The following is a 16951-nucleotide window of genomic DNA, read 5'->3' on the forward strand; positions in this document are numbered from 1 at the left end:
TATCATCCCCAATTTACAGATGAAGAAACCAAGGCACAGAGGTCCTGAGTATCTTGTTCACGGCCACCTGGCTAGTCAGCGGCACAGCCTAGACTTGAACTCGGCTCCATTCTGGGCTCCAGGACGCAGACTATGATCCTACTCTGGATGATGGGTATAATTCTGGTTCAACTTGTGATATAAGTCGGTTTAATCAGACCTCAAGGGAGCTACTGAGAGGAGATGGCCTTATTTCTGTTGGACTTGAACCTGGGAGGTTCACAGGGCTGGAGCTGTCAGCAGGAGGCTATCTTGCCACCAAAAGAGAACCCGAGAATCAAGCCAACGTTGAGGACAGCAGAGCTGAAGGAGAGAAAAATAAGCAGAGGCCTGATGATATCATTGATGCTCCTGGACCAAACCGTGCCTGAAGCTGGCTAGAATCCCTGGAGTTTTCAGCTCTGTGAATCTGTTAATTCTCTTTTTAGCTTAGGACGATAGGAACTGTGGTTCTGTTTCTTACAAATGACATAAATGAACACTGAAAATATCTCATTAAAACAGTTGCACAAGTACACTATGCTGGTTGGGAACAGAGCGAGGAAAAGTTTGGTCCTCAAGATCCCGCTCCCTCTCCCCACACCTGTACATGAAAGGAGAACGCAGACTCTAGGAAAGCATAGGGAATATGGTTGACTTTATGTGAACCGTGTTGGTAGGCAAGGTGATTATCTCTGGATGTCATTAGTAAATTCATGGGATTCGTTACTGTGTGTTATTCATTGAGCTCTACCGATTGTCTTATCCACAGCCACATTGTACCCTTGATACCAACTGGCGTTTGCAATTACAGGCTCTGGGTGAGAGGTTGGATGGATAAGAGTGGATGGCGTGTCCCATTTCCTCTACCTGAAGGTCAACATAAAGGGTCTGGCATCCTAGCAGATGGAGAGCTAGTCAGCTCTGTGGCAAAGGCTGGGCTATGTGTACCCGGCATGTTCGCTAAAGCAAAAAGCTCTTGCGTAGGCCAGTTATTTACTTTATGAATTCCAGATTGAGAACATCCAAACAGAGTAAAAATCAAGCAACTCATGACATCTTCCCAGTGATTCTATCCTCCATATATTGTTCAGCCCCCAGAAAGCCCTCAGCAATTTTCTGTTCCTCAAGATGCATGGTCACCAGCTCTGTGCCCTCCCTGGGCAGTCTAATTTGGATGTGAGGGACCGGCGGGGCAGATGGGGCCCCAGGTGTTTGTGGGCTGCTGGAACTGCCAAACAGCTGCCTGCTGACACCCTGGGTTTCAGATGTGGGGCATCACTGTTTGTTTCCCTGACTGAATTACTCATGCCTCATTTGTCCACTTCCCTGAAACAATCTTTTCGGGATGCATTTGGAAACCCGAGTCTCTGTGGTTTGTCTGGGCTGGTTTCTATTTGTGGAGAAGGAGAGTTTGCTTGTCTTGGGCGCAGAGAAAAATGGGTTCTGCAGAAGTCACGATTCTCTTGGTTTCCTGGAGGGGCTCCGGGAACCCGGATTCCCCACAGAATGCCTCTGGTCCCTCTGGGAGCTCCCAGTGGAACATAGGGGGAAATCTTGCCAAATCTCTAGTGTCCATCAGTGATTCTCGATTCTCCGAGAATGTTCTGGCAAAGAGAGATCAGGAAACACACTGCAAACATAAAGGGCAGTGGCAAGCAAATAATTACCAAGCCTGTTGGTAAACAGACCCAGAGAAGACAAACGTATTCAGCTTGTTCACTCTTGCCTGTCAGACAGAATTTAATACCATCCTGTTTCTGTTTTTCTTCTTCCCATGACCCAAGTTAGAGCTTGCTTAATTTCTGTTTACAGTGTGGGTCTCATGGGGATGGAGGGAAAGAGAGGTCTGGCCAGAGCAGCAGGAGGGGGAGGGCAGGGGGAAGGACAGGACTCACCTTCCCAGGGAGAACGCCCTATAGACCAGTGGGTCTCAAGCCTGAGTATAAAAGTCACCTGAGGAGCCCAGGTCTAATCAGAATCACTGCAGCAGAGGACCTCAGTGTCAGTATTTTAAAGCCCCAGAAGATCCCAACATGCAGCCAAGGTTTAGATCCACTGCTCAAGAGCAACGCTATCCAATATGGCAGCCATGAGCCATGTGTGGTTATTGAGCATCTGAAACATGGTAAATACAAATTGAGATGTGCTGGAAGTGGAAAATGCACCCCAGATTTCCAAGAGTTAGCATGAAAAAGAGAATGCAAGCCATATCACCGTTAACAATTTTGTTGCATTGAACTACATCTTCAACAATTTTGTTACGTTGCTTACGATCGAAACAATGCAGGCCCTGTCCTGAGTGAGAATGTGTGTATGTGGATGGGCAGGAACATGTGGGTGGTGCTGTGGGGCAGGTCAAAATCTGTAAGGAGTCACTCGAGGAAGAGAAAGACAGAAGACAACCTTACATGTCCTCAAGACAGCATCATTTCCATTTATATGGAACATATATTCTCAATCATCTACCTTGGCACACTCACACGGTATGCTTGTTCTAGCATATCAGGGTTAGGCCATGGCTCATTTTCTTGCCACCAAAGAAAACATGATTAGGAAGGCAAAGGCTACAGCTTGGAATGATAGTTTCCTAGCAAAAGATGAAAGTTCAGCTTTGAAAATTCTTTTTATCCATTCTTCTCAAGCATGGCAAAAAATATCCTCAAAGTATAACTGGTTTAAATAATAAAGTTTTCATCAGCAAGAGGGAAGTCAATAGAACTTAAAGATAAACACATGATCACTGATAATCTCTGCACAACAATAATGAATCATATGGTAATAATCTTGTATCAGACACGGTGGTCAATTTGTGTGCTGAGTCCAGTGTCGGGGACCAGTCTGCTCCGCCCCAGTTCCCTGTGATCCTGCCCAAATTCTGAACCTTGGCAGAGAATTTCTTGAGCAATTTCTCAGATGTGATGGTCCATTTTATGTGTCACCTTGACGAGTACATGGAGTACTCAGTTATCTGGCCAAATACTATTCTGGTTGTTTCTACAAGGGTGTTTTTGGATGAGATTAACATCTAATTGGTAGACTAAAGCAAGTTGTCCTCTATAATGTGGGTGGGCCACATCTAATCAGTTGAAGGGGCTGACTAGAAGAAAAAATCTGACCCTCCCCAGAGTAAGAAAACATTCTCTAGCAGACTGCCTTTGGACCAGAACGGTACCATGGGTTCTCACATCTGCCAGCCCGTACTGCAAGTCTGGACTTGCTAGCTTCCATAAGCACATGAGCCAATTCCTTATAATAAATCTCTCTCAGTTTATGTACACATTCTATTGGCTCTATTTCTCTGGAGAACCATGACTAATGTAACGTGCCATTCCTAAAGTCTCACCTGCAGCTGGTTACCTCCTTACATCAAGAATGGTCTCAGGCTGCTCAGAAGTACAGACTCAGTTTCTCTCCATGGCGGCTGGGCCCACAGCAGGTGCAGTGCCCATGTGCCCCTGGCTAGACCCACAGCAGCTGCCTGGAGGGATGGGGAATGCAACTCGGAAGCATGGGGGAGGTGGGCTTGGACCAAAGAGGCAGGGGATGAGAAGGCATTATGAGATAAATCACGTGCACATTTCTTCTCTCACCCCCTCTGCACCTTCCAACAGTCAGTTCTGAGACTCAGCAGTCCCATTCTGTCTCTTTAAAGAAGCGCTTCATAACCATGCTGGAGCATCCAGATTTACTTTTTTGAGAAGCTACGACCAGCTCAGCCTCAGATTTACTTTCCTGCCTTCTTCATGCCATTCACTTCCTTCTCCCCCTCGCTCTTGCTTCTCTGGGAGTACACCTCCCAATCAATACATTTTAGCATGTAAACTTTGCCTTTGGTTCTGGTTTCTAAGAAATCCAGGCCAAGACAATCAGACTTTTTCTTTTTTTTTTTTTTTTTTAAGATTTATTTATTTGTTTGAGAGAGAGAGTGGGAGGGGGTGCAGAAGGAGAGAAAGTCTTAATTAAGCAGACTCCCCACTGAGTGCGGAGCCCACCATGGGGCTCGATCTCACGACCCTGAGATCATGACCTGAGCCAAAACCCAGAGTCAGACACTTAACCGACCACACCACCTAGGCACCCCAGGCTTTTTCTTTTTAAAGTCATTTGCTTAACCAGGAAAGAGCTGAGCTCTTTTTTGTTTGGAGCCCAGAATAATGGGATCAGGAGTGGGAACCTGGTCCAAGGTGAACTGATACATAGACTGGTCCTCAACCTGTTGTTTAAGGTTCTTCCTGAACACAGATGAGCTGAGCCACATATCTTTTCTCTTAGAGTTAATTAAAATTTGACAAAGAGAGGTGTACCCAATGAACAGTGGTTGTTGGATAAAGAAATTACAGGCCAACAGCTTTATTGAGCTGTGCACAAAAAATGAAGTATGTGAGTATGTGTGTGCATTTGAGAGAAAGGAGGAGGAGAGGAGGGAGAAGGAGGCGGCAGGAGGAGGAGGGAAGGGAAAGAGGAGGAGGAGGAAGGAGGAGAAGGAAGAAGGAGGAGAAGGAGGAGGAAGAAGAAGGAGGAGGAAGGAGGAGGAAGAAGAAGGAGGAGAAGGAAGAAGGAGGAAGGAGAAGGAAGGAGAAGGAAGAAGGAGAAGGAGAAGGAAGGAGGAGAAGGAGGAGAAGGAAGAAGGAGGAAGCAGGAGGAGGAAGGAGGAGGAAGGAGGAGGAGTAAGGAGGAGTAAGGAGGAGGGAGGAAGGAGGAGGAAGGAGGAGGGAGGAAGGAGGAGGGAGGAAGGAGGAGGGAGGAAGGAGGAGGGAGGAGGAGGAGGGAGGAAGACAAGGAGGAGGAGGAAGGAGGAGAAAGGAGGAGGAGGAAGGAGGAGGAAGGAGGAGGAGGAAGGAGGAGGAAGGAGGAGAAGGAAGGAGGAGGAAGGAGGAGGAAGGAGGAGAAGGAAGGAGGAGGAAGGAGGAGGAAGGAGGAGGAAAGAGAAGGAGGAGATTTCCTAGGCCCAATTTCAGTTGTTTATGAGGCTGTGGGTTTTCTTGCTCCGAATTTCCTGTGTCCTTTCAATGAATGTCCCTTTTCCCTTGAGCTAGTTTCTGATCAATCTGTATTTAATTCTTTTATAAGTAACCTGCTTTTTCTATCTGGATGGGTTTGTGACATTTTATTTATTTTTGTAATACAGAAAATTTTCCACGTACATCTAACTGTGAGCTTCTTTTCATTAAATTTACCTGAAATGTGGTAAGTCCTCCCACACTGCATCCTCAGATATCCACCCCTCCCCCCGCCCAGTTCCCAGAAGTTGTATTTTTAATTATACTTGGATTGTTGTTCCTGTTCAAATGGATCTGGCTGCTTCTTTGGGAACATGTAGAAATCTCAGGGTGATCTGTCCTGCCAACTACACCAATTATTTACCCTGTATATCATTTTAATCTATTGTTTCCCTCTTCTCACTTTTTTAAATAGAAAGGCAACATGGAGAGAACATTCGCAGGATGGCTTGGATCCAGTTAAAACCTTGGATATGGCCCTACCAGAAAGCAGTGTTTGTGATTCTGAGGTTTGAGTTTTCAGTCTGCTTTGAAAGGTTTCCAATGCTTTGCTGGGTGATATGAGGAACCTTCCACAGAGCTTAAAGGTAATCCTCCCCTGGAAAGCTGTAGCACTTCCTTGTTTCTCCATCTAAAAAGACCCTTGGTCACTTTCACATATTTAACTCAACCACAGAGGGAAACAAATTGAATTTTTTACCTTGAAAGTCAATACCATGGGGTCACAGTTGACATGATCAGAAGCAGGATGGGACAGGCCAGGGAAATCCAGAACCAACAATATGGACAGGTGGGAGGAATGGGGAGAGGTGAGGTCAGTTGGTATCAGGATGGGATGTAAGATGAGTTAAGTCCAGGTGGGGAAACAAAAGTCACGATTCTGGGGATAAGGGGGCAGTGGAAACAGGTAGCACCAATGAGGAAAGACAGGTTAGCAGCTCAAAATTCAAGCAGACAAGAGAGTCTGAAGAATCCAGGTAAAAAGAAAGGTAGAAGAGAAGAAGCAGGTTCAAGCAGGCAGAATGTGCCATCAGAGCCTGGGGTGATGAGGCTCAGCACCCATGGAAAGCAAGGTGAGGACTTCTGTATCCACAGACCAGGTGGGTAATGGGGTCAGGATCCAAGCTGAAAGAATTCAGAGCCAGAGACCTGAAGCCAAGGTCACAAAGGGAGTAACGAGGTACGAGGCATAGTTGAGGGGTCTGACCGAAGGTCTCACCTCGATACTGAACATGTATCTTATCTTTATAACCACTCCTGCATTCTTGGACCAGAAGGTGGATGGGAGTTTCTGAGGGTAGGTGCCAACTGTTTTGGAGAAAGTGGAGGCTGTGGACCACACTTTTCTTAAAACAAATTAGCAATTACTAGGTCAACAGGGGTAAAACCCAAATCGTTCTCATACCCTGATCTTAATCGTCAGATTCGTCATTCTCTTCTTCCGCCCTTGGAATCTCAACCTCTGTGAGAGGCACTAAAATCTACCTTGCTGTACAAATCCAAAAAAAAAGGGGGGGGGGGGTTTCTAGTTGTTCACATCTCCTACATTTAATTGGACCACAAGTATTACCCTGACACCAAAACCAAACAAGAATATCACAAGAAAATAAAAGTAAAGACCAATATCTCCTATGGATATGGATAGAAAATTCCTCCATCAAGTTCTAAAACCAAATCTGGCAACATATAAAAAAAGATTACACATCAGAAGCAAGTGGGATTTATGCATGGAATGCAAGGTGGGTTTTAAACATCTGAAAATCAATGTAATATTCCATATCAATAGGATAAAAGGGGGAAAACCCACAATCATTTCAACAGATACAGGAAAAGCATTTGACAAAAATCCCAATACCCTTTCATGATAAAAAACCTTCAACAAACTAGGAATAGAAGGGAACTTTCTTTTTTAATAGATGCTTTATATCTATTAAAAATCCACAGCTAACATCACACATTGTACTTAATGGTGGAAGACTGAATGCTTTCCCCCTAAGATCATGAACAAGACAAAGATTACCACTCTCACCACTTCTATTCAACACTATACTGGAGGTCCTAGCCAGCAATAAGATAAGAAAAATAAATGAGGCATCTAGATTGGAAATGAAGAAGTAAAATTCTCTCTGCTTAAAGATAACATAAGCATGGGGGGCAGAGCAAGATGGCGGAGGAGTAGGAGACCTGGATTTCGTCTCCTCTCAGGAATTCAGCTGGATAGGGATCAAACCATTCTGAACACCTACAGACCCAACAGGAGATCAAAGAAAGGAATAGCAACAACTCTCTGAACAGAAAAGCGACCACTTTCTGGAAGGTAGGACGTGCGGAGAAGTGAATCCGAGGCGATATTCGGGAGGATAGACGGCGGGGGAGGGGCCTCCGTGGGCCGCTTCTGGCAAGTGATAGAGCCGCGGAGCACAAAATCGGAACTTTTAAGTCTGCTCCGCCGAGGGACGTCACTCCGGTGGCTGAGCGGGGGGTGGAACCCTAGGGACAGTGTGGTCTCAGGACCCTCGGGGTCACAGAAAGACCGGGGGTGCCTGAGGGCGGCAGAGCTCCCAGGTATCGGAGCGGGGAAGCCGGCTGCAGAGGCGGAGCCCAGGCGCGGGCTCTCAGTTCGGGGTGGCCATAAACCCTGATCCGCGGCCCAGTCGGGCCCCTGCTCCTCCAGCAGGGACCCGACAAGCGGCAGATCCGGGGAGACTCACCTTCCTCCCCCGGGAGGAGCCGCGCGGGAGGGCACCGCAGGGATCTGCTGGGTTTGGAGACTCCGCCCGGGGTCGGGTGCCAGAGATAGAGACGCGCGGTCGCAGGCCGGGCGAGCACGGAGTGCGGCCGGAGACCAGGGAGATGGGAGTGACTGGCGGCTTTTCTCTGGGGGCTCACTGAGGAGCGGGCCCGAGTTTTTGGCTCCGCCGGAGCGGAGATTGGGAGGCCGCCATTCTCACTCTCCGCCTCCAAAGCTGTACGGAAAGCTCGCAGGGAACAAAAGCCCCGGAGAGCAAACCCGAGCAGATTACTTCGCCGGGAGGGGGCGAGGGCGGGGCAGTTCCGCCTCCGGCAGAGACATTTGGAAACCACGGCAACAGGCCCCTCCCCAGAAGATCAGCGAGAACAGCCGGCCAAGACCAAGTTTACCGATCAATGAGAACGGCAGAACTCCAGCGCTAGGGGACCACTGCACATAGAACTCATGGCTTTTTTACCATGATTCTTTAGTCTTTCAAAGTTAATTTTTTTTAACTGTCTTTTTTTCTTTTTTTTTTGAATTTTTCTTTTTCCCTTTTTCAACCAATATCTTATCAATCCCTTTTTTAAAAAACATTTTTATTTTTCATTTTTAGAGTCATATTCTATCCCTTCATAGTAGTTACCCATATTTTTGGCATATATATATATAAGTTGTTCTCTCTTTAAAATTTTGAGATAGTTTCTTCTAACATCAAAATATACCCTAAATCTCTAGTATATGGTTTTTTTCTACTCCCCTGCTTGATCACATTCTCTCCCTTTTTTTTTCTTTTTTCTTTTTTTAAATCCTCTTCGTTCTTTTTTCAAACAACTTCTTATCAATTCCTTTTATAAAATTTTTTATAATTTCCATCTTTACAGTCATATTCCATCCCTTCATCATAACAACCCTTATTTTTGTACATATATAAGTTTTTCTTTCTTTAAAATTTTGAGAGGCACTTTCTTCTAACAGACCAAAATACACCCAAAATCTAGTGTGCGGCACTGATCTATATACCAGCCTGATCATATTTGATCACATTCTGGTTTTTTTGTTGTTGTTGTTTTGTTTTGTTCTGTTTTTGTTTGTTTTTATCTTTATCTTTTTCTCTTTCTTTTTTCTCTCTTTCCCTTTCTTTTCCCACTGCTTCAGGTCTTTTCTGATTTGTTTAGAGTATATTTTCTGGGGACATTGTTACTCTGCTAGCATTTTGTTCTCTCATTAATCTATTCTCCTCTGGACAAAATGACAAGACGGGAAAAATCACCTCAACAAAAAGAACAAGAGGTAGTACCGACTGCCAGGGACCTACTCAATACGGACATTAGTACGATGTCAGATCTAGAGTTCAGAATCATCACTTTAAAGATACTAGCTGGGCTTGAGAAAAGCATGGAAGTTATTAGAGAAACCCTTTCTGGAGAAGTAAAAGAACTAAAATCTAACCAAGTTGAAATCAAAAAGGCTATTAATGAGGTGCAATCAAATATGGGGTCACTAACTGCTAGGATAAATGAGGCAGAAGAGAGAATCAGTGATATAGAAGACCAAATGATGGAAAATAAAGAAGCTGAGAAAAAGACAGATAAACAACTACTGGATCACGAGGGCAGAATTCGAGAGATAAGCGATACCATAAGACGAAACAACATTAGAATAATTGGGATCCCAGAAGAAGAAGAAAGAGAGAGAGGGGCAGAAGGTATAATGGAGCAAATTATAGCAGAGAACTTCCCTAATTTGGGGAAGGAAACAGGCATCAAAATCCAGGAAGCACAGAGAACCCCTCTCAAAATCAATAAAAATAGGTCAACACCCCAACATCTAATAGTAAAACTTATGAGTCTCATAGACAAAGAGAAAATCCTGAAAGCAGCTCGGGAGAAGAGATATGTAACCTACAAGGGTAGAAACATTAGATTGGCAACAGACCTATCCACAGAGACCTGGCAGGCCAGAAAGCACTGGCAGGATATATTCAGAGCACTAAATGAGAAAAATATGCAGCCAAGAATACTCTATATCCAGCTAGGCTGTCATTGAAAATTGAAGGAGAGATAAAAAGCTTCCAGGACAAACAAAAACTAAAGGAATTTGCAAACACAAAACCAGCCCTACAAGAAATCTTGAAAGGGGTCCTCTAAGCAAAAAGAGAGCCTAAAAGCAACATAGACCAGAAAGGAACACAGACAATATACGGTAACAGTCACCTTACAGGCAATACAATGGCACTAAATTCCTATCTTTCAATAGTTACCCTGAATGTAAATGGGCTAAATGCCCCAATCAAAAGACACATGCTATCAGATTGGATTAAAAAACAAGACCCATCAATATGCTGTCTGCAAGAGACTCATTTTAGAACCAAAGACACCCCCAGATTGAAAGTGAGGGGGTGGAAAACCATTTACCATGCTAATGGACACCAAAAGAAAACTGGGGTGGCAATCCTTATATCAGACAAATTAGATTTTAAACCAAAGACTATAATAAGAGATGAGGAAGGACACTATATCCTACTTAAAGGGTCTATCCAACAAGAAGATCTAACAATTGTAAATATCTATGCCCCTAACATGGGAGCAGCCAATTATATAAGGCAATTAATAACAAAAGCAAAGAAACACATCGACAACAATACAATAATAGTGGGGGACTCTAACAGCCCCCCTCACTGAAATGGACAGATCGTCTAAGCAAAAGATCAACAAGGAAATAAAGACTTTAAATGACACACCGGACCAAATGGACTTCACAGACATATTCAGAACATTCCATCCCAAAGCAATGGAATACACATTCTTCTCTAGTGCCCATGGAACATTCTCCAGAATCGATCACATCCTAGGTCATAAATCAGGTCTCAACCGGTACTAACAGATTGGGATCATTCCCTGCCTATTTCAGACCACAATGCTTTGAAACTAGAACTCAATAACAAGAAGAAAGTCAGAAAGAACTCAAATACATGGAGGCTAAAGAGCATCCTACTGAAGAATGAATGGGTCAACCAGGAAATTAAAGAAGAATTAAAAAAATACATGGAAACCAATGAAAATGAAAACACAACTATTCAAAATCTTTGGGATGCAGCAAAGGCAGTCCTAAGAGGAAAGTATATAGCAACACAAGCCTTTCTCAAGAAACAAGAAAGGTCTCAAGTACGCAACCTAACCCTACATCTAAAGGAGCTGGAGAAAGAACAGCAAATAAAGCCTAAACCCAGCAAGAGAAGAGAAATAATAAAGATCAGAGCAGAAATCAATGAAATAGAAACTAAAAGAACAGTAGAACAGATCAACGAAACTAGGAGCTGATTCTTTGAAAGAATTAACAAGATTGATAAACCCCTGGCCAGACTTATCAAAAAGAAAAGAGAAATGACCCAAATCAACAAAATCATGAATGAAAAAGGAGAGATCACAACCAACACCAAAGAAATACAAACAATTATAAGAACATATTATGAGCAACTCTATGCCAGCAAATTAGATAACCTGGAAGAAATGGATGCATTCCTAGACATGTATCAACTGCCAAAACTGAACCAGGAAGAAATAGAAAACCCGAACAGACCTATAACCACTAAGGAAATTGAAGCAGTCATCAAAAATCTCCCAAAAAAACAAAAGCCCAGGGCCAGATGGCTTCCCAGGGGAATTCTACCAAACATTTCAAGAAGAATTAATACCTATTCTTCTGAAACTGTTCCAAACAATAGAAATGGAAGGAAAACTTCCAAACTCATTTTATGAGGCCAGCATTACCTTGATCCCAAAACCAGACAAAGACCCCATCAAAAAGGAGAATTACAGACCAATATCCCTGATGAACATGGATGCAAAAATTCTCACCAAAATGCTAGCCAATAGGATCCAACAGTACATTAAAAGGATTATTCACCACGACCAAGTGGGATTTATCCCTGGGCTGCAAGGTTGGTTCAACATCTGCAAATCAATCAACGTGATACAATACATTAACGAAAGAAAGAACAAGAATCATATGATCCTCTCAATAGATGCAGAAAAAGCATTTGACAAAGTACAGCATCCTTTCTTGATCAAAACTCTTCAGAGTATAGGCATAGAGGGTACATACCTCAATATCATAAAAGCCATCTATGAAAAACCTACAGCAAATATCATTCTCAATGGGGAAAAACTGAGAGCTTCCCCCCTAAGGTCAGGAATGCGGCAGGGATGTCCACTATCACCACTGCTATTCAACATAGTATTGGAAGTCCTAGCCACAGCAATCAGACAACAAAAAGAAATCAAAGGCATCCAAATCGGCAAAGAAGAAGTCAAACTCTCACTCTTTGCAGATGATATGATACTTTCTGTGGAAAACCCCAAAGACTCCACCCCAAAACTGCTAGAACTCATACAGGAATTCAGTAAAGTGGCAGGATATAAAATCAATGCACAGAAGCCTATACACCAACAACAAGACAGAAGAAAGAGAAATTAAGGAGTCGATCCCATTTACAATTGCACCCAAAACCATAAGATACCTAGGAATAAATCTAACCAAAGAGGCAAAGGATCTGTACTCAGAAAACTATAAAATACTCATGAAAGAAATTGAGGAAGACACAAAGAAATGGAAAAATGTTCCATGCTCATGGATTGGAAGAACAAATATTGTGAAGATGTCAATGCTATCTAGAGCAATCTACACATTCAATGCAATCCCCATCAAAATACCATCCACTTTTTTCAAAGAAATGGAACAAATAATCCTAAAATTTGTATGGAACCAGAAAAGACCCCGCATAGCCAGAGGAATGTTGAAAAAGAAAAGCAAAGCTGGCGGCATCACAATTCCGGACTTCCAGCTCTATTACAAAGCTGTCATCATCAAGACGGTATGGTACTGGCACAAAAACAGACACATAGATCAATGGAACAGAATAGAGAGCCCAGAAATGGACCCTCAACTCTATGGTCAACTAATCTTTGACAAAGCAGGAAAGAATGTCCAATGGAAAAAAGACAGTCTCTTCAACAAATGGTGTTGGGAAAATTGGATAGCCACATGCAGAAGAATGAAACTGGACCATTTCCTTACACCACACACAAAAATAGACTCCAAATGGTTGAAAGACCTCAATGTGAGACAGGAGTCCATCCAAATCCTAAAGGAGAACACAGGCAGCAACCTCTTCGACCTTAGCCGAAGCAACTTCTTCCTAGAAACATCACCAGAGGCAAGGGAAGCAAGGGCAAAAATGAACTATTGGGACTTCATCAAGATAAAAAGCTTTTGCAAAGCAAAGGAAACAGTCAACAAAACCAAAAGACAACCAACAGAATGGGAGAAGATATTTGCAAATGACATATCAGATAAAGGGCTAGTATCCAAAATCTATAAGGAACTCATCAGACTCAACACCCAAAGAACAAAGAATCCAATCAAGAAATGGGCAGAAGACATGAATGGACATTTTTCCAAAGAAGACATCCAAATGGCCAACAGACACATGAAAAAGTGCTCAATATTGCTTGGCATCAGGGAAATCCAAATCAAAACCTCAATGAGATACCACCTCACACCAGTCAGAATGGCTAAAATTAACAAGTCAGGAAACGACAGATGTTGGCAGGGATGCGGAGAAAGGGGAACGCTCCTACACTGTTGGTGGGAATGCAAGCTGGTGCAGCCACTCTGGAAAACAGTATGGAGGTTCCTCAAAAAGTTGAAAATAGAGCTACCATATGATCCAGCAATTGCACTACTGGGTATTTACCCCAAAGATACAAAAGTAGGGATCCGAAAGGGTACGTGCACCCCGATGTTTATAGCAGCAATGTCCACAATAGCCAAACTGTGGAAAGAGCCAAGATGTCCATCGACAGATGAATGGATAAAGAAGATGTGGTATATATATATATACAATGGAATATTATGCAGCCATCAAAAGGAATGAGATCTTGCCATTTGCAACGACGTGGATGGAACTGGAGGGTATTATGTTGAGCAAAATAAGTCAAACAGAGAAAGACATGTATCATATGACCTCACTGATATGAGGAATTCTTAATCACAGGAAACAAACAGGGTTGCTGGAGTGGGGGGTGGGGTAGGAGGGATGGGGTGACTGGGTGATAGACACTGGGGAGGGTATGTGCTCTGGTAAGCGCTGTGAATTGTGCAAGACTGTTGAATCTCAGATCTGTACCTCTGAAACAAATAATGCAATATATGTTAAGAAAAAAAAAAAAGAAGGTAGCAGGAGGGGAAGAATGAAGGGGGGGAAATCGGAGGGGTAGACAAACCATGAGAGACGATGGACTCTGAAAAACAAACTGAGGGTTCTAGAGGGGAGGGGCGTGGGAGGATGGGTTAGCCTGGTGATGGGTATTGAGGAGGGCACATTCTGCATGGAGCACTGGGTGTTATGCACAAACAATGACTCATGGAACACTACATCTAAAACTAATGATGTAATGTATGGGGATTAACATAAGAATACAAAAATTTAAAAAAAAAGATAACATAAGCATATATATAGAAAATCCTAAGCAACCCACCAAAAAGAATTATGAGAGTTGGGCGCCTGGGTGGCTCAGTTGGTTAGGCGACTGCCTTCGGCTCAGGTCATGATCCTGGATTCCCGGGATCGAGTCCCGCATCGGGCTCCCTGCTCGGCAGGGAGTCTGCTTCTCTCTCTGACCCTACTCCCTCTCATGCTCTCTGTCTCTCATTCTGTCTGTCTCAAATAAATAAATAAAATCTTAAAAAAAAAAAAAAAGAATTATGAGAGCTAATAAATGAGTTCAGAGAGGCTTCAGGATACAAGATAAAGATACCCCAAAAAAGGGGTATTTCTGTACACTAACAATAAGCCATCTGAAAATTAAATTAAGAAAATAATTCTATTTATAATATCATTAAAAAGAATTTAAAAATCTCTAGGAATAAATTTAACCAAGAAAGTGAAAGACTTGTACACTGAAAATTATAAAACATTACCGAAAGAAAGTGAAGACCAAAACAAATGGAAAAATATCCATGTTCATGGATTGGAGACTTAATATTGGTAAGATGACAACACTCCCTGAATTGATCTTCAGATTTAATGCAAAGTCTTTCAAAATCTCAGCTGATGTTTTTTTTTTTTTGCAGTAATTGATAGGCTGATCTTATTTATATGGAATTTATATGGAAACACCAGGGTCACAGAATTGCTAACGCAATCTTGACAAGGAAGATCTAAATTGGAGGCCTAACACTTCCTGAATTAAAAATTTACTACAAACCTACAGTACACAAGACTGTGATACACTGGCATAAGAATAGACATAGAGATCAATGGAATGCAGCTGAGAGTTCAGGGGAAAAAAGAACACCTCCCATTCATAGTAAACTGATTTTCAATATGGGTGCCAGATCAATTCAAAGGCAAAAGAAGACTTTTTTCAATAAACAGTACTGGAAGATTGGGCATTTATATGCAAAAGAATGAAGTTGAACCCTTATCTCATACCCTATACAAATACTAACTCGAAATGAATTAAATACTTTAACAGCCTAAACTATAAAATGCTTAGAGGAAAATGAGTTAATCTTTATGACCTGGGATCAAGCAATGGTTTCTTAGATATGTCACCAAAAGCACAAACAACAAAAGAAAAAAAAAAGAGATAAATTAAACTTCATCAAAATTTTTTAAATTTGTACTTCAGAGAACACCATCAAGAAAGTGGAAAAACAACCCTGATATAGGAGAACATATGCAAATCATATATCTGATAAATGACTTGGATCAAATGCATCAACAACTCTTGCCACTCAGTAATAAAGCCACATAATCCAATTTAAACACTGGGCAAAGGACATTAATCGACATTTCTCCTAAGAAGTCATACACATGGCCAATAAACACTTGGAGAGATACTCAACGTCATTAACCATCAGGGAATTTCGAATGAGAACTACAGTGGCATCCCACTCCCCTCGAGGATGGCTGTCATCAAGTCAGACAACAACAAGTGTTGGTGAGGATGAGAGAAATCAGAACCCTCGTTTCCTGCTGGTGGAAATGGAAAATGGTGCAGCTGCTTTGGAAGACAGTATGGCAGCTCTGAAATGTTACACGTAGATGGACCATACGAGCCAGCAATTCCATGCCTAGGTGTCTACCCAAGAGAGCTGAAAATAATTTCCACATGAAAACTTGCACACAAATGTTCCTCGCAGCACTCTTCACAATTGTCCCAAAGTAGAAACAACCCAAATGTCCATCAGCTGATGAATGGATAAACAAAATGTGGTGCATCCATACCCTGGAATAGTATTTGGCCATAAGAAGAAGCAAAGTACTGGTATGTGCTACAACATGAATTAACTTGGTAAAAATTATACTAAGTTAAAGATGACAGTTGCGGGTGCCTGGGTGGCTCAGTTGGTTAAGCGACTGCCTTCAGCTCAGGTCGTGATCCTGGAGTCCCAGGATCGAGTCCCACATCGGGCTTCCCACTCAGTGGGGAGTCTGCTTCTCCCTCTGACCCTCCCCCTCTCATGCTCTCTCACTCTCTCTCTCTCTCAAATAAATAAACAAAATCTAAAAAAAAAAAAAAAAAAAGATGCCAGTTGCAGAGGTCCACGTGTTATAGGATATATACATATATATATGCAATGTCCCAAACAGGAAAATCTATAGAGAAGAAATTAGCTTAGTGGTTGCCAGGGATTGAAGGGTTGAGAAGAAATGGGGAGCAGGGAGCGATGGCTAAAGGAAGTACAGACTTCCTTTTGGGGGTGATGAAATGTTCTAGAATTGATCGTGGTGATGGCTGCACAACTCTGTGAATGTACTAAAAATTGCACACTATAGGGCGCCTGGGTGGCTCAGTTGGTTAAGCGACTGCCTTCGGCTCAGGTCATGATCCTGGAGTCCCGGGATCGAGTCCCGCATCGGGCTCCCTGCTCGGCAGGGAGTCTGCTTCTCCCTCTGACCCTCCTCCCTCTCATGCTCTCTGTCTCTCATTCTCTCTGTCTCAAATAAATAAATAAAATCTTTAAAAATTGCACACTATTCACCTATAAATGGGTGAATTATATACTGTGTGACTTATATCACAATAAAGCTGTTACACAAAATGTTATTAGGTCTATTTATAGTGGCTATAATAAATGTTAATTTCTAAACCATTGTCTGGCACACTGAGAGGCATGTTATGTCAGG

The 16951-nt window shown here is 42.8% G+C and overlaps 1 protein-coding gene across 9 annotated transcripts in view; it reads right to left on the reverse strand.

Moving 5' to 3' along the window:
* SLC39A11 (solute carrier family 39 member 11) overlaps nt 1–16951 on the reverse strand; it is a 403594-nt gene that overhangs the window by 37794 nt on the left and 348849 nt on the right. The window lies entirely within an intron of this gene.

Source organism: Mirounga angustirostris, unplaced genomic scaffold, assembly GCF_029215605.1.
Source record: "Mirounga angustirostris isolate CCGP_5_RB_7025 unplaced genomic scaffold, mMirAng1.0.hap1 SCAF_17, whole genome shotgun sequence".
NCBI lineage: Eukaryota > Metazoa > Chordata > Mammalia > Carnivora > Phocidae > Mirounga > Mirounga angustirostris.